The sequence below is a fragment of the Carassius carassius genome, chromosome 33, assembly GCF_963082965.1.
Source record: "Carassius carassius chromosome 33, fCarCar2.1, whole genome shotgun sequence".
NCBI lineage: Eukaryota > Metazoa > Chordata > Actinopteri > Cypriniformes > Cyprinidae > Carassius > Carassius carassius.
In genome coordinates this window covers 5,177,948-5,201,643 of record NC_081787.1, presented here as the reverse complement: position 1 = coordinate 5,201,643, position 23,696 = coordinate 5,177,948, and the positions used below count along the sequence as shown (strand labels likewise).

Here is a 23,696-nt window from a genome sequence, read left to right as displayed (position 1 = left end):
AGCAATGAATGTCATACAATATTTTTAAAGCCACAGGTAAGAAGAAAGAACCTGTGGACTGTAGCTTCCTCCCAGAACAAGTCTCAATGATCTAGGCTAGTTATTCCTCATTGCTCCTACGAGTGGCCTATTGAGATGAGGTGTGTTATTACTTATTTTTTTAACCAATTAGAAAAAAAAAATATTTTTATTTTGGAGACAGTAAAATTGACAGAGCAACCACTTACATATTGGAACAAGAATATCACTGGTCCCCTTTAAACCTGAAATTAATACACATTTCTTATCAGGATGGTATCTGGATATTTTCAGATGATTCAGATGATCAGGATTTCAGATGAAGTTCATTCCAGTGTCTCTATATCTAATCGCACTCATACAAAATGCAATCTACAAACCTAAATACCAAAACATCTTTGTTGCTTTCTTACCAGCTCCTTCGTAAAGGATCTAAATAGAGAGTGAAGAAAAAGATTTACAGAAATAAAAGAGAGAAACAATAACCCAAGTGAAATTCAGTGAAATAATTCTATAAATAACTGGATATGTTGAATATATCGGATGTATAATATAAGATATGACATAATACATAAGAATTTAGTGTCTATTGTCTTTCACATTGCAAGATCAGAATAAAAAAAAGTCAAGAGGGAGAAAAAATGTGATTTAACTCCATTAAGTTCAGTACAGTACAGTAATATAGTGTAAAGTAGAGTATACAGTATATAATCAATTGCATACTGTAATACTTAGCTGAATGCAGATCATGAAAACTCATTTGCATGCATCATTAGATGTGGTGTTAGGAGGTTAGAGATATCATAGAGAGCTTTTTTGATATGGGTCAGTAGGCAGCCTCTTAACGTACATCACCTAGCAATGCACTAGCTGCAATTCAAAACACCTTGCAACCAGTTAGAAAATACAGTAAATCTGTCAGGCCAATTAAGATTGTAGTAGCATATTTTACACAAGCACAAAAAGTTAAAATATAGTTCTTAGGTTTAACTTTCTAAACCTGAGACAAGACTCAATTCACAACCTTACAGGGCCTACAGACGTCACACTGACTTAATACATAAAAATGAGAACTCCGTTACAAGTGGATGTGTTTGATTAAGTGACCCACATCGAACAAAAATACGGGCCACTCAGCCATCAAGAACTTCCTCTGCTGGCACTTCTCAGATACAGTACGGATCTATTCTCGAGATGCTTTTTAAACTCATCAAGTTCGACGAAAGCAACCGAAACAAGACCACTCCATCCACTCTGAAAAACTGGACAATGCTCACACCGCACATGATCTCCATGGAAACAGAGAGGACGAGCAGGACACTCCAAGCGGCCTTCTCCTCCCTCTCCGCTTTCATGTGGAAATTGATTCCACTGTTTGAGAGCAGAATGAGATAGAGGGAGGAAGCCACAAGAATGAGGCTAAAGAGAGAGATGATGAGAGGGAAAGAAATGGAGAAGGAGATGGCCCCTTCACCGGCAGGATGTCTTGCAAGTGGCCCTGAGTGCCCTTACTGTTTCCTGAAGAGCTCCAGGAATAGTCGTCCTCTCCGCTGATCCTCTATGACAGCTGTGCCACAAGGGTTTTGTTTGTTTGTCTACCAGAGTTTATTTTCCAGAGTAATTTTGTCATAGTGGAAAAAAGGTTAGAAAACAAGTCTTCGATTCTCGGAGACGTTTATACTTCATGATGTTTGCAAGCGAACGTCTGTTTTCAAAATGTTATTTGTAGTGATCTGTAGATGTCAGGAATGAAAGAGGAAGCGGTGGGAAAATGAATAGAAGCAAAGTTTCAAATGACAGCATAACAAGACCAACCTTTGAGCACATAAGAATACATTTTATATTTTTGACTTGCAATGCTTTTTCTTCTTAGGTAAGGGATTTTAAAAGTAGATGCATCACACAAACATGCACACACACACTGACAACATTGAGTTTGGCAGAGAGCTGAGTAGGTGTCTGATTTCAGCTAGTGTTTCAGGCCGCCGCAGGATATCTTTACTGTCAATGTGTTTGTGTACCTGTGTGTGATACTAGAAGCTGTGCTAGCATGTGTCAGAGAGATGCCCTCACCCGCAGCCCTGATTTCAGGTCAACTCACTGAGAGAAGAGGGAGATGGGATGTAATAGAGCACAAGATGAGGGTAGTGAGCGAGATAGTGATTTTCTGGTGCCAGTATGTGTTTAACAGAGCTGACTCAATACAGACATCCATACCTCAAAAGACAAGCATATGTGCATCAAAACTGATACTGATTAATGCTGGCATTGTAAACATCATTGATGACATCACTGCATCAAAATGCAAGTATATGGGGGGGGGGGGGGGGGACTTGACAGATTCAACAATAATTAATTGTCAACTGTTTTCAAAGGTTCCTGCTGTAGTGAAATTAAATAAGGTAATTAATTGTAATTTAATATAAATTAGGATGAAATGATGAAAGGGCCACAGTGAAAAATATAAATAACTAATCTTTAGAATGAAAAGTGTTCACTGTACTATGAAATCAGCTGTAACTTTCAGAACGGAAAACGACTGTCTCCATAATTAACAATACTAAACTATAAAAATGGCTTGATTTGATAAAATAATAAATATTAAAATTTAATAAAATACTGCCACAACATAACATTAAAATGTAAATAAATAGCTGTGGAAAAACACGTGGATGGAAATAATATAAAAGTGTTCACTGTGCTACAAAAACAGCTATAATTTACAATGGAAAAATGTCTCCAGTCCAAAGACACTAATTAGCAATAGCGGATTTCAAAAATTGCAGTAAATACAAATATATGCACAAATGAATGGATGAATTAACGAATGCAAAGAAATAACTCTTAATATATTAATAAACACATCTAGCCACAACATTAATTATACATTTAAATAAATGTCCATGAAAATATTCAAACACAACTAGGCACAACTGATTGTCCTTTCCATGCTTTTGTTTAAAACAGAGTGACCTTGTAAACTGCGAGAGACATTAGAATCTGTGTCTTCAATGTTTCATAACACTATCATACAAATACCATCTGCACAAAACCCGCACTCGCAAAAAACAAGCACATCTGCAAAAAACAACCAACATCCCTTCATGATATTCTACACATACTCAACAATTTACTGGTCTTCACATCTGCTTAGTTTTCAACATGTTGTCAAGGAAACCTGCATAGGTAAAATTAGAACAGCTATTCGTCAAAAAGGGTTCAATAAATAAAATAGCCATGATAATTGCTAAACTCATGTACTAAACACCTTGAACATGTTTTAGAAAAGGCAAAGAGCAAATTGCACTTCAAACATTTATATAATAAAGGGTTCTTTTGTTGTGAAAATTTGACTGACTCGCACATTTCAGTGTGTTCTTGCACAAGTTGTTACTGCTCTTGCTTGAATTTTTCAGAAAAAGACAGACACTCCATTCACATACATTCATAATTTAGCCAAAACCTCTAGGAGCCACAGGCAACAAGCCTCCAGTTGTTACAGACATGCACAGCTCCACAGCATACATTCATTCACACAACATATTCTCGCCAATATAAAGCTTGCATACAACCACACTCTATCTATCTATCTATCTATAGCTGGTTCAACCTCAGGTGGTTTTTTTTTTTCTTTTTAATGGACAGCCTCACATTATCCACTCTTTGGCATAATGTGGAATTCATAGATGACTTTAGAATGACCCTGATACAGCAGAACACCTCCAAAACACAGCACCTCCTCCATCACTGTGCTTTAGAGTTCTCTTCCTGTTCCTCGTGTAGGTGTTGGATGGAAAACACCAATCTTACATTCATAATCTTTTTTTAAGAGCAGAACCTTGCTTTGCTGACCTTACCAGATTTGTGTTGTCTCTTTTTTAACAGTTAACTGGTGCACATTCACAATGACTGCTTCCAAAGCTGCTTTTAGATCCCATACACTCTGGGGTCCTTGAAGGCTTCCAAAAGCAACTTGCACTCGGCTCTTGAATTTGGTGGGACAGCCCACTTTGGACAGATTGCCAGCGGTCAGAAATCTAATCTGCATTTGAGTTTACTAATTTGTGTGGATGATTCTAATTTTAGACACTTAATGCAGTGATAATGTCAGAAATTCTGAAATCCGAGTTCCCAGTAACTGGAATCCAAAACGGCTGTGAAACAGTTAGTGAAACAGTAGCAACAGCAGTTTATTAGCATTTCTTTTTGTCTCTATCTCAAACTCAGTGGTGCACACAGAAGGCTACTATTCAACCTCTGTAGACATAATACTTTGGCATTGTGCAAAATACCAGTTCAATGTGTTTTATCAACTGGTATTGCTAACAAAGGATGGGATGTTTCCATCTTGATAGCTGCCTTTACACAATGATTAATTATTTCCAATGTGTTTCTGCTTTAGCTTTGTTTGGAATTAAACCATGGATATTTTTTCTTTCATAGCTTGAATTCTAGGAACATTCTAACTGCATTCTAATAGGCTTCATCACACAGTGAATTATTTTGGATTCTCAAGACGTGATTTTCTTGCAACGTCAGTGACATGCTGGATAATGCTCATACCTTCTGATGACTAAGTTGTCAAAAGTTCCTTGACTAAGTGACTAAGATGACTAAGTTCAAGACAAAAGTTGTCTTGAACCATTTTGCATGAAAAATGATGAAAAGATTCATGATCTTTTGAGCAGCTTGTTACAAAATTGAGTTCTGACTGGAGTTCTGATTCCAATAACCATTACTTTGTTCGTCAATTATTATTATTATTTTTATTTTTTGTGTTGATACATAAAATCAGCCATTGCTTAAATGCAATATTTTTTTTCTGCATGCGTTTAAGTATTAACGAACAGAGGTATGATAAATTACTCACCACTTTACAGGTGTAGTGTTGCAGCGAAGATCTAAGTGAGTGTTTAATGAGTGGTGTGTGACAGGTTCTGCAGCATTCTCAAGTCTCTCTGACACTTCAACATGACCTGAGAATCAAACATGGAAAACATACAAAAATAAATCACATTTAATGCAGTGCGAACATAAATAACTGTTCAGTTTATGCAAAGTGTGCCATGATTTCAAACTCCAAAAACTGGTTCATAAGAGAATGTTTCATGTTCCATTTGTATCTTGAAACAGAGAATGGGGGAACACACACAAATAATAAACATCTGAAAACAGCAACAACACACAATTCATTAGAAATACAGCAAACAAGTCCACATAGAGAATAAAAGCTCTGGAACTGGAAAGAGCCTACCTGAATTGTAAAGTTATTAATCAGGATCTAAGCGTGAAAGCTTCCAAAAGCTTTGGAGAATGAGTATAAGTGAGGTGAATTAAGAACATTGCTTGCCAGACCATATTTACAAAATTAATTAAATTCACACTATTAAATCAAACATATAAGATAAAAAGTACTTAGCATTTTTATAGCTTCGCCATGCATTAACGCCTGTGCGGGCATTTGAGAGCATTCTCTGCAGGTTTGAGTGTTGCAGGCTGTCTGGAGATAATTAAGACACTGGTGTCCACTTCATGCTTCTACACTAATGACACAACATACCACACCATATGGCCTTATTGCTTGGGTCCACCATGGATCACTGTTCCTTGAACCCTCCATAACAGGGCAAAGCGTGTGCCCACATACACATTGCAAACACACACACACACACACACACACACACACACACACACACACACACACACACACACATCTTTGTACACTCTGATATTGACATAATGAATACAATGTAAACATTACAGCATATGATATGGCAATCATTGTATATATTATATATCACATATTATATGTATATTTTAAACTATCATTGCAGTACCATATACCATAATACCAACAATGTATATTTTGTTGAATTAAAATGGTAGGCTACTTACAATATATTTTTAGGAGTAAATAACTTGATTTTTGTATTTTTAAAATCAAAGTCATAAATAAATATATATATATATATATATTTTTTTTTTTTTTTGTTAAGAATTTAGAAAAGTCAGAAACACACACACATGCTATAATATGATACATTTAATATGGCAGGTTATCATAAAACTGGGACCCTACAGTAGAGATAGATATATATATATATATATATATATATATATATATATATATATATATATATATATATATATATATATATAGAGAGAGAGAGAGAGAGAGAGAGAGAGAGAGAGCACTTCTTTATAAGTATGGAAGTACAAGTATGGTAGGAGTTATATACAGTGAAATTATTACAGACAACTATTGTCAGGATTTGAAGTATGGGCAGACACAGCCAAATGACCCCTCTCTTTCTAATTTACTGTTCAATTGTGTCAGCCTTTCGCCCAGCCAGAATTAATAATAGAGCAATTCAAACCAATGGGGATTTGAGTCCTCCTCTGACAATTACATCTGTTAAATTTTGAGAGCATTAATTCCTAAAAATATTAATTCGAGTGATTGATTTGAATTTCAAAATTCTATTAAATACGAGTGCAGTGCTCAAGTATCAGCGCTGATTAGAGAATGAATTTTGTATTTGAGATGCTGATTCTCATTTGCACATATTTAAAATGGAAGTAACATTTTCATACACAAAATGTATCATAAAAGAAAACATTACACATTAAGAAACTGTTTGATATGGTGGAACTTTGAAATTGTGAAATGAAAAAAAAGTCTATGAATCCAATGCCTATATACTGTAGTGCATATTTTCTTTGTATTTTTGAGAGTTCAAAGCACAAAGCCTAACATTAATTCTGCAAATAAGAGAGAAATCACAAAGCATGATTTAAGCAAACATTTATTTTTCATTAAACTACCAGTTTGTCACATGGACCATGCTTCATTGTGCATAGACAAGCACAATAAATGTTTCATGTAATTTCGCTCTGAAGCAGCAAATGTGTGCAATCTTTTATCTTAAAGGCTGCACAGGACTTTTTATCTTAACGCTTGGATTAAGTTTAAAGAGAAATATTCACATAATAAGCAGACAAGGTCAGACTTATTGAGCTGCAAGAAGAGTTTTGAACATTAGGCCACTGGTCAGGCAATAGGACAGAGAATAGAGAGAATATGCTTTTGAACAGCTTTGGAAAAAAATACAGAAAGAGGGACGGGGACTCTTTACTTCAATTAAATTGCTGGACGGTGCAAAGGCTTTCTAGCGTATTGTTTCCTTTTTAATTGATGCCTTGAATGGGGTCAATTAAAATCCTGAAGTGTAATTTCATGCATTCACAATGCCAAAATGTTTCCTTCTTTAAGCATTTGTCAGGCAAGGTATTGAACCAAATTTACAATTGATGGCTCTACAAATAGCATATTCTTCAGACACCCTTTCATTCTCATTTGCAGACAGACAATCAGAATGTCATTATTGTGTCCACACTGGGCAGCCACAGGAGTAAATGAGCAACAAGAAAAGCATCGGAGGTTGAACAAGAAGCTCAAACACAGAGAGGGAGGGAATGACAGAGAATCTAGATAAGAGCGGGAGAGCGAGGGACCAATGGAGGTCCGGATTAAGTGTCGACTGAGACTCGACTCATTTCTCAGGTATCCAGACCTGATCAGGTGGCCTATTACTGTCACTCTGGTTAACCATCTAATGTCAATGTCATTAACAATAGGGTAAGTGACAAAGAGTCTGACCTTCCCCTTCAGCCCCTACTCAGAAACCAGAGTAAAGCTGTGTTTTAGTCGGTAGCCATATCAGCAGGAAGGGGGAAAAATGCTATTTACATATAATGTGCTAACACTTTTTATTAAATGTAGTTTAAATAATAACTAAAGAAAAAGAATGGCATACAGCCTTCAAGTATTAATCCTTATCATTTATAAGAATTATAAGTATTTATTCTTAAAATTAAGCAACTCACATACATATATATATATATATATATATATATATATATATATATATATATATATATATATATATATATATATATATATATAAAACATAAATTAAAAAATTTAAATAAAATTTATGCATTTAGCAGACGCTTTTATCCAAAGCGACTTACAGTGCAGTCAGGCTATCAATTTTTACCTATCATGTGTTCCCGGGGAATCGAACCCCCAACCTTGTGCTCTACCAGTTGAGCTACAGGAACATAACATGAAATAACATAATGTTTAAATATTTTAATACTTTTGATAAACCCTCCTAAATCATCAAAACGAACCAGTAAAATGTCATCTTACTGGTTACGTAACGTCCAGATTCTACTAAGGTAATAGCTTGATGCTTTAACCTAATGTAATGCTGCTACCAGGCAAATTGTTTGAAATGGTGACACATGCGGCAAACTGCTCAAGTTGGTGGTATTTTATTTATGGTAAAGGTTTGTCGGTCAGCCGTGCCCGTAGCCCCTTGAAGTACCCACTTGGTGTGGATCCAGAGACCTGTTTGGCCACTGAGGTACATTTCCATCTCATTCATCACGGACAGACAGATAATCAGAAAGTCATTACAGTAGCCTGACACCACCACACGCTCCAGGAAGACAGAGTAATTGAGCAGTGCAGAAGGGAGGACAGCAGCATGAGCCAAGGCCAAGGGATAATGAATGTGAGATGTCTTTCTGCTACGAGAGGAAGAGAGAGAGAGAGAGGTGGCTGCTTGAGCGAGACAAAGAGAGGGAGAGAGGGGCATATGTATTTGAAGTTAAGCATTATCATAAAAAAGGAGCTGGAAGTTGTAGTGTTTGAAAGAAAAGAAAAAAGCAAGCAAGCAAGCAAGCAAGCAAGCAAGAAAGAAAGAAAGAAAGAAAGAAAGAAAGAAAGAAAGAAAGAAAGAAAGAAAAAAACTCTTTAGAGATGAAATCACATGTGAGATCGCTTTTAAAATGAAAGACTTCTGCTCCAATTCATTTGTCTTCAAGCTTTGTGTTGTGCGTTGGCGTTTTGTCGATACACTGGTGAAGCTTCTTTCATTGTGTTGTTCTTTCATCAAGCCACACAGAATGCTATCTGTCCAGCTTCAATCAGTCCAAAACACTGGCTCCACTTTTATGAAGGATTACTAATAGAGACCATCAGCATCTGCAATCATCTTTCTGCAGAGGCATTTTCAAGGTTGATGCTGCAAACTGCAAAAGCTCTTACTGCATTTGCATGTTGCTTCCACATGAATCAAACAGTGCTAGGAAGTAAACAACTAAAAGTAGTGCTGGGATTAATTTAGAAACATTGTCAGGATCTTGACAGCGGTGTAGTGTGACAAAATATTGCATCATTGCTTTTATGCTGTTGCACTGAGCACAAATGAGCTTAAGCAATAAAAAAAAAAACTCTATAAATGTTGGTTTGTTATTTTAGTGAATCAATTTGTTCAAATGGTCAATTTCAATTTGTTAGCTTAATTCGTTAGGCACTTTTGTATTTGTAAACTGTAGCACAGCTTTCCCAAGAGTAGACAGTGTAATTGGATATTTAACAGAATACAACTTTAGAAATGATATAAGGAACTGACTGTATTGTGAAAAGTGGCTATTCCTAAATATAATGGCACCATGTAAGACAATGTGCAACCATTCCAATGTGATCTTAAGTTGAATAATATAAACAAAAATGTCTACATTCACTACAGAACTCAGGTGAAAATTAAACTGAAGCTTGGTAAGGTACAACCCGAATTCCGGAAAAGTTGGGACGTTTTTTAAATTTTAATAAAATGAAAACTAAAGGAATTTCAAATCACATGAGCCAATATTTTATTCACAATAGAACATAGATAACGTAGCAAATGTTTAAACTGAGAAATTTTACACTTATCCACTTAATTAGCTCATTTAAAATTTAATGCCTGCTACAGGTTTTAAAAAAGTTGGCACGGGGGCAACAAATGGCTAAAAAAGCAAGCAGTTTTGAAAAGATTCAGCTGGGAGAACATCTAGTGATTAATTAAGTTAATTGATATCAGGTCTGTAACATGATTAGCTATAAAAGCTTTGTCTTAGAGAAGCAGAGTCTCTCAGAAGTAAAGATGGGGAGAGGCTCTCCAATCTGTGAAAGACTGCGTAAAAAAATTGTGGAAAACTTTAAAAACAATGTTCCTCAACGTCAAATTGCAAAGGCTTTGCAAATCTCATCATCTACAGTGCATAACATCATCAAAAGATTCAGAGAAACTGGAGAAATCTCTGTGCGTAAGGGACAAGGCCGGAGACCTTTATTGGATGCCCGTGGTCTTCGGGCTCTCAGACGACACTGCATCACTCATCGGCATGATTGTGTCAATGACATTACTAAATGGGCCCAGGAATACTTTTAGAAACCACTGTCGGTAAACACAATCCGCCGTGCCATCAGCAGATGCCAACTAAAGCTCTATCATGCAAAAAGGAAGCCATATGTGAACATGGTCCAGAAGCGCCGTCGTGTCCTGTGGGCCAAGGCTCATTTAAAATGGACTATTTCAAAGTGGAATAGTGTTTTATGGTCAGACGAGTCCAAATTTGACATTCTTGTTGGAAATCACGGACGCCGTGTCCTCCGGGCTAAAGAGGAGGGAGACCTTCCAGCATGTTATCAGCGTTCAGTTCAAAAGCCAGCATCTCTGATGGTATGGGGGTGCATAAGTGCATACGGTATGGGCAGCTTGCATGTTTTGGAAGGCTCTGTGAATGCTGAAAGGTATATAAAGGTTTTAGAGCAACATATGCTTCCCTCCAAACAACGTCTATTTCAGGGAAGGCCTTGTTTATTTCAGCAGGACAATGCAAAACCACATACTGCAGCTATAACAACAGCATGGCTTCGTCGTAGAAGAGTCCGGGTGCTAACCTGGCCTGCCTGCAGTCCAGATCTTTCACCTATAGAGAACATTTGGCGCATCATTAAACGAAAAATACGTCAAAGACGACCACGAACTCTTCAGCAGCTGGAAATCTATATAAGGCAAGAATGGGACCAAATTCCTCCAGCAACTCATAGCCTCAATGCCCAGACGTCTTCAAACTGTTTTGAAAAGAAAAGGAGATGCTACACCATGGTAAACATGCCCCGTCCCAACTATTTTGAGACCTGTAGCAGAAATCAAAATTGAAATGAGCTCATTTTGTGCATAAAATTGTAAACTTTCTCAGTTTAAACATTTGCTACGTTATCTATGTTCTATTGTGAATAAAATATTGGCTCATGTGATTTGAAAGTCTTTTAGTTTTCATTTTATTAAAATTAAAAAAACGTCCCAACTTTTCCGGAATTCGGGTTGTAAACAGCTTTCAACAAAATGTGGATTTATTATTTATTTTTATAGGTTTATTATTTATTATTAGATGCACTGATTTGCACTGAACTGAAAGCGCTCACACCAAAAAGAAAGTAGAAAACGATAAAGGAATCTTCAACTTGGTTCATTCAAGTCAAGTTGGTTTAGATTTTATGTGTATTTAAGGTAGTCTAAAAAATGCTGGGTTGTTTCAATCTATTTGAATCTAATCTATTTGATTCTGACTACCAACATTTCCAATCCAATCTAAATTTATTTTGGATCGACTAATGTGTTTAAAAGCTTTTCATGACATCAGTCCGATTACTAATGGATTATTTGGTTGCATGAAAACATAGCTGTTGAAGAAAAATTAAAGAGGTCCTGAAGTCCTGATGTAGTTTTCATGCTTGATTGTTCCAAAAATACATTATTTTTCACATATTTTATAATTATATCAGCACCTCTCATCCCAGTCTGTCTCAGACACCCTGTTTAGTTCCTGTTTTGATGAAACCCTTCCTTTCTGAAAAACAGAATGCGCTCTGATTGGTTAGCTGGCCCAGTTTGTTGTAGAGCGTATTCTAGAATTGACAAGGCCTTTACCATAACCATCATCTGCAAATACTAATGATGCTGTCAGTTTTGCCATACCAGTTTGGGCAGTTTGATCTGCAGGGTTATAAACAGCGACATTACACACTAACTAAAACTGAAAAAAAATAAAAAATTGATAATCAAAATATGTATGTTATTATATTTTGATGAAAGATGCCAAACTTTTGCCAAGCATTGAATAAAAAAGCCAGGAGTTTGCATTAAAAAAGTGAATTTGGATTCCATGCTGCCTTTAAAACATTTATATCTTTTAGCTTGGCAATCAACAGAAAATAGATTTTTCAACAGTGGAATTAAATCATTAACGAAAGGCATGAAAACATTCTGATATTTAAAAGATCCCACAGATGCTTCCCTTTCTTGTTGTAAACATTCTGATGAGAGGGGAGATGTATTAAGAAACATTTTGAGCCACAAACCAAATCGATGAGAGGAAAGAATTTGGTTGGATCTCATGAAATATTAAAGTGTTTACAAAAGCACTTGTGCAGCAGGAGCTCTCATCTCCGCAGGCCTGACGCCTTTTATCTGCCCAAATGTTATTCGATAGTTTATTCTTTGCTTTCTGCATTTTTTTCATTGTTATGTGCGCAATACAAACAGCGTTGCCATCAATGCTGATGTTCATCTTCAAACACATGTAATTTTACTAAGTGCTTTGAAATTGAGTAAAATATGAAATCAGGTCGCCGTGTCAAACATCATCTGAAGCAGAGAGTCCAAAGGCTTTTTCACAGTGGAAATATGTCTTAGGAAAGCTGGCATTTCTTCTGAATAACCCAAGCTGGCATTCTGAATATGGGTGCAGCGTATTTTTGAAGGACCCCCTCTAGGATGAATGACATTCCCCTGATCACTGCTCTCTTACCAGAAAGATACAGTGGGACCATAGACATCTGTCTCTTAACCCTCTGGAGTCGATTAACGCATATACGCGTTTTGAGGCTTAATCTCCTGATAACGCCGAAAATAACTTAAATTGCACTTCCAATTTTGATCGTACAGATAAGAGCAATACATCAATCAAATCTGTAAAGGGTCTACTTTTTTATAAACTCATGATAAAAACAAAATGCTATACTTTAGTAGAATAAAGAAAATAAAAAGTGTGCGTTATCTGCCATCTCTGTCTCGGTCACAAACAACCCGAATCTCAGCGAATACTTGCCTCAAATACAAGAGAAATATATGTATAGAAAGCTTAAAATGTCCTTTTGCTTAGCATCTAAAACCAGAGCAAACAAACTCGCTGATACCCACTCATGCACCTGCTGGATATATATTGCAAATACACACTTTTTTCTTTTTATTCATGTCCTTTTTATTTTCTTCACTCGGCTTTCATGTAAATTAAAAAAAAAAAATACAAATAAAAAACACACGGGCTTTTTTGAAAATGCACTTCTTACCCAATGGGAAATTAATTAAACTGAAAACATCTCTTTAAAAGTCCTTAAAAGTCTTGCTTTCATAAATGTATCTAAATTAAAGCATGCTAGATTTTTTTCCTCCCTGAAAAACAAGATAATATGAATTAAAACTTTTTTTTTCCAGTACATTAAAAAATAAAAATGTGCACATGCACAGCCTTAAAAAAACTCATGATAAATAAATAAATCCTTTTAGCAAGATCTCTGAAAGCACAATATACAACACAAAGTACTCTCTCTCTCTCTCATACACACAATGTTACACTCTTAGCAACACCAGCATCTGAGTACATCCCTCAAGAGCCATCCTCATTCACAAAGATTACCCATAATGCACTACAGAACCTACCACAGCGCTACAGCTTCTCTTTGTATACTCACTTTGTACACATTCCTCGTACCTACGCTCAAGTCCATTCCTGAAAGGAGTATGTGATGGATGGAACACAGAGAAGAGAGGCTTGGATGGAGGGATACAGGGAGTTTTAATAGAAGCACTGCCACTCAACATCCAAAAGATATGGGTCTGATCTCATTAGCTGTCACTTAGAGGAACATAACAACTGTAAGCTGCTCATCCTCCTGCTTATTCCTGAAGACCTGCTTCACATCCTCAATCCTTTCCCATCTATCTGCCTTATACTCTATCCCTTGGTGTGCCCTTGTGGATAAAAACTAAAAAACTAAAACAAAGTCTGCTTAACTGTACTGAATGTGTACAAGCAGTGTACTACAAATCTTTTTAAAAGCACTATGCATAACGAGAGTATACCTTCATATCTATGTTTCTTAACACACAAGTACACTTTTAAAATTTCAAAGACAACAGAATTATGAAATTACACTGAAAAACTACTTAAGCAGGTCAAAAAAAAACAAACAAAAAAAACTGTTTATTCCAACAAATTTTTCATTTCATTGTAATTAAGTGTGCTGAAACATTACATTCAGTTTTTTTTTTTTTTTTCACAGGGGTGAAGACGGCATACTTCAAAAGTAATGTTTTAGCAAAGACAAAAGAGGATTTGATCTGAAAATACATTTTCATAAACAGGAATAATTAAAGCAAAATAAATGAAAGACTAAAATAAAACTCAAGTAAATGAGCTATCCTGAAATAGTCTGACCTGTTTTGTCTGTGTGGGGGAACTTCGCTCTTTAGATGTCTTTAACACAGCTGAGTCGAGGTGGCTTTGACAAGATGTAATGCTGTCATCTTTTTTCTGTCATCTGAGCTGGAGAAGCAACAAGCAACAGACATATTGCAGTGTTTCTGCTTGTTTTAGATGTGAATTACTTCGTTAATGTGATGTTGATTCCCGAACTGATTTTATAATTAGTAAAAATGAATTTAAAATATTAAAACAAAATAAGCATGGGTTTATGACATAAAAACAATATTGTAACCAACAGAACCATTGCTGAAACTAACAAACGTCAAACTGAAATGAAAAGTACATATGAAAATAGTATTAAAATAAAAATAAATGTTAAATGGCAAACTACAATAACCTTCCTCAGCCAGTTTAGTCCCATTGCTCCCATCCGTGCCCATCTAAGAGATACCTGGCATGAAGATGCAATTTGCGTGTGTGTGTGTGCATGTGTGTGTCTGTGCTGGCTAATTGACAAGATGGACGTTTGTCATAAATAGTGCCTCAGTCCACCGGGTGTCATTATATAGTCATTTCCTGGTTTAATGTGTATGGAGAGTGTTCATTATTTGTGACAGATGGACTCTTCTCTTCCTCTTTGAATTCCTGCTCTCAGAGAGCCGAATTAGAATCTACTAATAGGACAGGACCTTTATAGTCATTTCAATTTCATCTATTTAGCACACGCCCACACACATACACACACACACACACACACACACACATTAAAAGCAGGTCAAAATTATCCACTAGACTCTACTACTCGACTTTTTGTTGTCGTTTTATTGTTATTACTTATTTACCTGCAGTGTTCTTATATTATTATATACCATAAACAGACAATTTTATTTTTCGTGACCATCTCTCTGACTGCATCTTAACCAAGCACAATGTAACAAGCTCCCAGTGACAAGACATGTGCCTGTCACACTGGATGCGAAACTGCTGTGTGATGTGACACAGCCAATCAGAATGTATCTGATGTTTCACATCAGCTATGAAGAGTAACAATTTGGACCAATGAGGTTCAGTGGTAGGCGGGGCTACCTACTGTGATACAGCATACATAGAGACCTATAGATTAATAAAATATCCAGTTACTAGCAAAAACACAGAATTTACATAAAAAAAAATAATATTAATTTGTGACTTTATCACGGTAGGGATACATACCGATTTTTTGAATTTCAAGATATGTCCTTTTTAAAATAGCTGTGAAGAAATGTATTAAAGCTTGTGTGTCTTCGCTGTATACTGTATGCTCTTAGTCAATCTTGACATATGCTTTTAAGTGAGTATTACTGGCATAGCACACACATGACCTCTTTTGGCACTGTGCAGCATTACAGTGCTTTATTCCATTAAGAGCTGCTATCACTGCAGAAATGATCTGTGTAGCATATATACAAAGAAAATGGGACATTTTTCATACTTCATTAGGTTCATTGCTATCCTAGAAGACTTAACTCAAAATAATGTGTAGCTAAAATGCAGGGACAATGTAGAGAAAGATGAGACCTGAAAATGCCCCCAACAAATAACATACAGTAGGGGTTCAAATGCTAATTTAAACTTAGAAATTAAGGTAACACTTTATAATAAGATTTGTTAGTTAAAATTAGTTAACTGCTTAAGTTAACATGAACTAAGAATGAACAATACTTCTACAGTATTTATTAATCTTAATGTTAATTTCAACATTTACTAATCCATTATTTAAAATCGAAAGTTGTGCTTGTTAACATTTTAAATGCACTGTGAATTAACAAACAATGGACGACTGCATTTTCATTAACATTAACAAAGATTAATAAATGCTGTAATAAATGTATTGTTAATTGTTCATTCATGTTAGTTAATAGATTAAATAGATTAAATAGAAAAAGTAAATAGAATAATTTTTCAAATGTGTATTTTTGAAACCCAGTGTGCAAATTAAATGTATGTTGGTTTGTCAGACAGAGGTCTAGCTTCAGTAGAACTATATTTTATCTCTAGAGCAGCTGTTGATGACATGAATGCATGAATTATTCTTCTGTGTCACAATGAGAATGGCATGACCTCTGTCATTCCTTCATCCAGACAGCTGGTGAAATTAGAGGAAACTGCCACAGAATCTTTCCTCTTATCTTGCATACTGTATATTCTTTTGCCCGATCAAACAGAAATATGCTGCATGATGACATATTACACAAATGAACCAAATGAAACACAAGCACTGTCCAAAGCATCACTGCAGCGTCACGTATACTCAGCCACACAAGACTCCAGATGTTTCACCACAGCTGTAAGCGCAATATGGCAACAGGTACCAAGAGCTTTAAACAAGCCATACTTCATTTAATACATGCTTACTTTGTTATAGCCGTTCAAACATGGCTAAAACGATTACACAGACTAACAACATTAGGCAGCCATATGGTTCTGTACACCTGTAGATTAAAATTAAGAAATAAACCTCTTAAACAATGTAACAAAGAAATCTTTCTTTAGTTTATTTATTTTTATTATTATTATTATTGTTATTATTATTGAAATACAGGAACAAAAGTGCCAATTGTACAAGCATTTTAGAAAATTAAGGTTTTTTTTTTTTTTTTTTTTTTTGATGCATCAATTAGTTGTGGCACAGAAGTTCAGCATGAAATGTGTCTTTTCTTTCCTATAATTTCCATTCACACTCCTCTATCTTGGCTCACAGGCAGTGAGTTCAGGTGCTTAAATAAGAATGACATTGATTATTGCTTTTAGAAATCTTGTTCATCATATCTTAATGTACAAATAAACAGTGGGACAACATTAATAGTTTGTTAATTGTGTTTGAGTGATTTGGTTTTGTTTCTGTATTCTTAAATCCAGGTAATAATTTTCACTGTTTGCAAACTAGTCCTTTTCTTCCATTTCAGACATATTTTCAATGAAAGGAAGCTGTAATTTAGAACTCCATTACACACTTTGATAAAAAATAAAACTGCCTTAGCATGGTAGGTAATCATCCCAACATTCAGAGATCGTATTGCAAAGAGTCTTTTATGAATTACTTTCGCTAGCTTGAAAGCAAAGTAAAAATCATCGTTCATCATCTAATGATGCCTAATAAAACATTCAGCTGATGACCTCATAGCACTATTAAGTGCTATTTTTTATGCCACATTACCTGCATGAGATGAATTTATTTGACAATTAGAATCATCTCACTTTAACTAAAATGTCAGAATCATGTCTAATGTATTGTCGGAGGCGTGATAACGGAGTAGAAGATCCAAAAGCAAGGCTTTATAAAAAGTGTGGTAAGACAGGCAGGGTCAAAACACCAGCAAACAGTAATATCCAAGGCACAGGCAAAAGGGTACTCCAAAACACAGGCAATAGTTAGGGCAGGCAGCAAGCAATCAAAAACACAAGGAAACAATCCAGGGTCAGAAACAAAACAGGGAAACAAGAGGAATACTACAGACTGTGTGTGTGCCATTCTTATAGTGTGTGACTGATGAGGTGATGAGAGACAGGTGACTAAAATTGGTGAGTGCTGGGCAAAGGATTATGGGAAATGGAGTCCTAAGTGAATAGTAAAAGTCATGAATGGAGTGCCCTCTGGTGGAGATAATGGGCATTCCAGTGGGAAATCGTGACATCTAATGATTCACAATCCAGCTTTGATGCACTTGCCCATGAGTATCTAATATAAGACACTGTAATTTTTTCTGCACAAACACAACTATATAAATTAGGGTTACTGCAGAAAGTGTCATATGCGTTTCATTTTACAAGAAAATATTATTTCAGTCTTCAACATTTTTAAGACTGAAATATGTTACATGACTTTTGCCCACATTTGTGCCCTGATTTACAGTCTGGAAAAGTTGACACTATTATTCTGTGCAGTTGGAGGATATGAAATATTTTAAAGACTTTTTTTTTAAAACATTGTCTTCATTTGTCACACCTCTCCTAGCAACAAGGCATGTTTTTGACTTTGTTGTGCTCAGAACGACTTAAAAGTCTGGAAGTGAGTGATCCTCAGTCATTTAGTATATGAATATGATGCCCCTTTTTCCTTTGTAACTATTTACTAAGTCGGCAAGTGTATGATGCATAAGGCCAGATTTACTGACAACATTGACCAGTGGAAACCCTATTTTGGTGTAAAAAAACAAACTACTATTGTCAGGATTTACTAAAGATGTACTAAAAAGGTGTCAACATGTTTATTTTTGTGGGAGTTTCAATTTCAGATGCAAAATTTATGGGAAGCGAGTATTTAAAGGGCACCTATCATGCAAAATTAATTTTTACATGTTGTCTGAATATAAATGTGTGTTGGCAGTGTGTCCACAATATTATATGTATACTGTTGACAGACACTGCCATATAAGCATGCCATGTTTTTAACATAATCTTGTGTGTAATTGACAGTTTAAGCGCAATAATACATGAAAGATAAATTACTTTAGTACTCGCATGCCGTGCTACAGCCGCTTTCTGTGCATGTGTCAGTTTGCACTTCCACTCAATAGGAATTTTCAAAATGACAAATTCTGTGTGGACTATTTTAGGGTACATTCTGGGGACACCTGAGACTTATTACTTATTATCTTGTAAAATGGGGCATAATAGGTCCCCTTTAAATAAATTAATGCAAGGTAGTTTACTAAGGTTTGTGGTAGTAATTTTTACTGGTATTTGCAGTATTATTTAATGCCAAAAAAGCATGTTTTAACCCTTTATGTCTAAAGCCTCTTATTATATGGAAATGATCTGACTGCTTCTGTATTCTTTATTTCCCACATTGTCAGATTACCAGCAAAACTTTCCACTTTGATTGGCTTTTATGGGATTGCAGCTCTATGCTTACTTGCTTTGTTTAGTAAATCTGGCCATTGTTTTGTTACGTCTTGAGACATATAGTGTGTGTGTGTGTCTTGCTTTGCTGGTCCCCTTGTTCTCTCTCTTTCACAGGATTGGATCCTACCAAAGTGATCTCCAGATCTGATTGGTGCAAATGGGACCAAGGGTATCTAATATAGATAGATCCAAGAAAAGGATCTGCTGTGACTGAGGAGGGAGCTCTGCTCATCTTGTGATTTCCTGTTGTTTCATTGTACATGTGCTGTTGTGTGTTTGCTACAGAGTGTTGATGCTCTTAGTTGCCTGGTGATCTGCCTATTGTGTGCAGTGTGGATTTTGAGGTGATAAGGTGTTGTCAATCTCATTTTCCATTCTGTATATTTTGTAAAGTTTTGTGAATACTCTTTTCTACACTTTGAAGCTGTAGGGGGTGAGTGCCATTTTCTTTTGCAAATATTGTTTTCTCCTGTTTTTCATTTGATGGGGAGTTAGGGTAGCATTTTGTATTTTTATTTAGTTTTTCTTTTGTTTGGAAATTTAGAATTTTCCGTTAGGAGCTTACTTGGTGTTTGTTTGTTGTTTTGGCCTTTGCTCACCCCTGAAGTTGTGCTTTTACTCTGTGGTTCTGTAAATAAATGTACAAAGGATCTTTGATTGCTGATTTCAGTTTATGTTGCGGCCTTACCCTAGACAGGGTCGTAACAGTTTTCTATCTGTTAAGAATTTAAAAGTTGTGTAGTGTATTCCAGCATTTACTTGCCATTTTTTTGTCATTTACTAGCAATTTCTTAGTGACAATTGTTTCTAAACCATTTTTTTCAGTGCATCTGCTACAATTAAAGCCTTGATATCAATGCCTTTAGATGTATAAAAAAAGAGGTGGTCAACAGAGCACCCAAAACCTGCATGTAATTTAAGGTACTGTGCCATGCAAATTGCATTCAGCAGAGATTTTGAGGGTGTGTTTTTGTTGTTACTTCATTTGCATAATTCCTTTAGTGAATTAGCATTAAATGTGTGCAAATGAACAGTGATATAAGCAGGTACAACTCAATCCAAGTGTAGGTTTGTCAGATATGGTTTTGTGCAATAAGATATGAGGGACTGCTGAACTGGAACATGCATGATGCTGGATGTTTGGAGAACAAGTTCAGATCTAATGGCCCAAAAAAAAGCCCAAGCAGGTAAGACTGGTGCTTCGGTTAGATCACTCTGATGAAATGGAGAGCTTGAAGCTTCTCCTATAAGCCAAACAGATGTGGGAGGCTTTGAGAAGCCTCTTGGTTTCTCTCCCATCCCTGCACTCTCTACGTGAACATAGCCCCACACAATTTGGGTTTTCTATCAGTGACAAAATAGAATGTTAGAGGTAGCCTGAAGAGACATATTTTTTTTGTCTGTGTAGCTTCCGATTCATCACGTATAACAAGTATAAGCACCTCAACAGCATGTAGCCCCATTCATCACGGTGGAGCGGTGGTTACCACAACAACTGCTGATGCTAGGAGCGAGCATCATTAAAGAGAGCACAGAATGATGGGAAAGCATTACAGTGTGCTATATAACAGGATTTGTATTTCGCTGGGCCGAAAACAACACCTTTCTGTTAACTGGGCTGCTGTGAAGCGTTCGATGGCCTTCATTGCACTTCGATTTCTATTTAATCCTTAATCTGCTAAATAGTTAATGCCAAATTGACAACAATTATGAGCAGCTTAACTGGCACCGGCACCTTGGGAAAACCTGACGCTATTGTAGTGAAATAATTAAACACACAATTAGTTTGGCAGCTTAAGACGGGGATAATAATTATTCTAAATACCTTGATGCATTTCTGAAAAGTGCAAGGACAACAAACAGGCTTTTAACGATTCGGCTCCCTTTCTCGTTTTGCTTTCTTGTCTGTGATCATGTGCATGTCTTTAATGGAGCGTGTTATCAGAGAGAGTACCCTAAAGGAGATCGGATTAGGCCCTTTCTCTCGAGAGAAAGGCTATCCTTAATTATGTCAGTATGCATCATCAGTCTATGGCTGTTTTCTGCACAAAAGGACAGTGTGGAAGTATGTTTGTGGGGGCTTGGAGAGCACTGATGGATTTATTAACTGCTAAACAGTTGCAAATCTCATCACAGTCTCCTGAGAGTTGTGTCCATCTGGGATAACTCTCATCAGGGAGATTTCCCGAGAGGGAAGCGAGCAGTGGAATGCATATGCCCTCTCACAAACACACACTCGTATGCATCTAGAGACGCCAACCACAGGGAGTCAGTTTTAAAGCGCTGTTGATGTAATTAATTCTAATGACTCGGAATCTGCCACTGCTAATTTGGTTCTGATTGTAGAATTACTCTAATCAAGAAGCAGAAATGACAGGTAAAAGCTCACTCTTCAAACTTAATTCTAGCTACTTTGTGCTTTTAAAGGCATAGTTGATAGTTCACACAAAAAGGGCATTTATGTGATTGTTTTTATTATCATCTACTTTCCACGATGTCATTATGACACAGCATTTTATTCTGTGAAACAAAAAAAAACTGTTAGGGAATGTCCAAGCTGTTCTTTTCTATACAAGGACAGTAGATGATGAATTATAGATCTAACGCATAATAGTACATACAAATTTTCACTTACTGTATCACAATCAATCACAACATTGGAGAACCAATGATGTCTGACATAAGTGATCAAACCTGGTGTGAAACGTGTATAGGTGTGATTTTTATTTACAATAAATATTGTAAATAACATTTTCAGAATTTACTCTCCTTCCACTTGATCCAAACCTTGAGTTTCTTTCTTCTTAAGAACACAAAACAAGATATTTTGAGGAATGTTGGCAACCAAACAGTGGATATTCATATTGTAATAATATTACTCTGGCTCATGTAAAACTTGCTCACAGGACATGTATTTGTGAATATATGTGCTAGTATATCCCTAATATATTATTTTGTCCTTTTTTGTTGGGAGCATAAATCACTATGCACTTTCAATGCATGGAAAAGCACAGCTTGGACATTCTCCTGCTGTGTTCCACAAAGAAAATAATACAAGGACATAAGAGTATTCATGTATGACTACATGGATGAGGAACACCTGCTCCACTCAATGTTTGTAGTAAAGGTAGCTGTCTTACTCCCATAACAGAAACAACAGTAACCTCTGGCACCTTGCTTCCAGGGTGTAATTGAGTATTAATGGAAGCTTGACCCAGCCACTGTAAGAGTTGTTATCACCAGCCAATGGCTGGCAATGCTGGCTGTGTTTTAGAGGATTTGGTTATCTATTATTTATGAGGGATTACTCTCTCTTCTCTCTGCTGTGTAATATTTAGGCCCCTACTGGGTCGATTCGCTGCCTACACATATCCATTCATGCTGAAGCCCACTCATTTTTTAACCTTGAGGGTGGATGTCCCATTAAGCACACCACATATATCCGAACGCACAACGGACATGTGTTTGAGGGTTTGTGGATGTTCCACAGGGTGCTGCTGTCAGTACGAGTCAGCAACTTGTATTTCCATCTCTCGTCATGCTGGATGATGTAAACCAACCACTTTCCGATGCTTGAACAGGCTTGTTTCATATGCATATAAATATTAATAAAAACCTAAAAAAAAAAACCCCTTTCCACTAGACCACATCCCTCTATGGTTCTTTAATCTCCATCAATTGGAAGCAAAGGCCCCAGAGACGAGGTGGGCAGAGAAAAATTCACTTTGTCATTCCTCATTCGGTGAATGTCTCCTATGTGGGTAGGACCCCTAATCCATCAAGATCTCTTTTCTTATTAAATTCTTAAGAAGACACTTTCAATGCCCTCTATGTGCTCCTCTGTCCTCTCCCATCTTAAATATAAATAGCCAAAGAAAGGCAGAGGGGAGTTTAAAAGTCCCTCATCTAGGAGTAACCACAAATACTTTGGGAGGAATTCACTGAGGATGAACAAAATTGTTTACTTATGTGCTGTCTCACTAACAGACTCATGTTAATCAGGTAAGTGAAAGTGACATAATGAGACGTGTAGCCAAGTATGGAGACCCATACTCGGAATTTGTGCTCTGGATTTAACCCATCCAAGTGCACACACACGGAGCAGTGGACACCCAGGGGGCAGTTAGGGGTTCTGTGCCTTGATCAAGGGTCTCAGCTCAGTCGTGGTATTGAAGGTGGTTATTTACTCCTGTAACTCGAACCACTACCTTCGGGTTGCAAGTCTGACTCTCTATCCTTTAGGCCACGACTGCCCCCTGTAAGAGTGCAATAATGCCCAAAAATGCATCGATTTGACTCAATGCAACAATTACAGTACTTAATAAACAATTGTTACAAGCCTGGCTCAAAGCAAGCAACAGAGTAGGGAAAGACCACACGTGGAATAGCAATAGATACTAGATTTA

At 36.4% G+C, this 23,696-nt stretch overlaps 1 protein-coding gene across 1 annotated transcript in view; it reads right to left on the bottom strand.

The window, feature by feature from the left end:
• The window catches only part of LOC132113553 (teneurin-2-like), a 364,954-nt gene extending 359,978 nt beyond the window's left edge, over nt 1–4,976 (bottom strand). Inside the window, exon 1 of the mRNA XM_059521368.1 lies at nt 4,889–4,976. The gene's annotated coding sequence lies outside the window, so the exon portion shown is untranslated. The remainder of the gene's footprint in view (nt 1–4,888) is intronic.
• Nucleotides 4,977–23,696: the final 18,720 nt, after the last annotated feature.